Source organism: Puntigrus tetrazona, chromosome 2 (assembly GCF_018831695.1).
Source record: "Puntigrus tetrazona isolate hp1 chromosome 2, ASM1883169v1, whole genome shotgun sequence".
Taxonomy (NCBI): domain Eukaryota; kingdom Metazoa; phylum Chordata; class Actinopteri; order Cypriniformes; family Cyprinidae; genus Puntigrus; species Puntigrus tetrazona.
In genome coordinates, this window is record NC_056700.1 from 5,535,545 (window position 1) to 5,536,485 (window position 941).

Below are 941 nucleotides of genomic sequence, written 5' to 3' on the forward strand. Positions count from 1 at the left end.
TATTTATATTATATACTATAAATTGTGCATCATTATGCTTCTTACACATTTAGGATATCAAGGTTCTAATTGTAAAGCTATTCAGAGCAAACCTTTTGAGCACACAGGTAGACTAGATGGGATATGAAAAAAAAAAAAAACAACAACAACAACAACAACAACTAATGAACAGGAAGACATTGTTACTGGGCAACTCACTTCAGTTTTCCTAAAACTATAACAGCATAATGGTAAGACTAGGACTAGATTCCACTCTGGACTAAATCCTCAGATGGTTAGCATTGCAGTATGGTGTTTGCAATTATAAAAAATAAAAAAGTCCCATTCTCAGATTGCCAGGATGCAGTAGAGGATGGTAGACAGCGTTCCGTCATGAACACAGAAGCAGCATCTATGTGAAATCTACACATACGACACTGAGCATTCTCAAAGCAAGGTCGCCAACAGTCAACACACACCACTGTTACACTTCTATTCAGTTATGCAGAGAAAAAGGGTGCCTTACTTTTCACTGTGGGTTCATTTGCCTAAATCAGTCAGAATTGTGTTAATCATTGGTCACTTTTCAAGCAGATCTATGTATATAGACAGTCAGGTTCAAAAATTAGTATTGTGATGCCAACGATGCCACATCATCACTGTACTACTTTATAGAAGCTACTCTTTGAGACTAGCGCTGTTCCAAAAGAAACGAAAGTAACATAAGCTGTTATTTGTGGAAAAAATAGCTGAGCGCAAAAAAGGTTCACTTTCATTTGTGCTTTGGTGGTCTTTCTGATGCGTTTTCAAGATTGTGTCTTTACTTTTAGATTGGAAGCAGCATTGTGCAAATCAACATAAAAACAGTTTTGTGACTTTTACTGATGACACCAGCAAAGTCAGTTGGCTTACAAGGTGTGATTCATGAGCAAAGTACAAAAATAATAATACCAAACATGGCA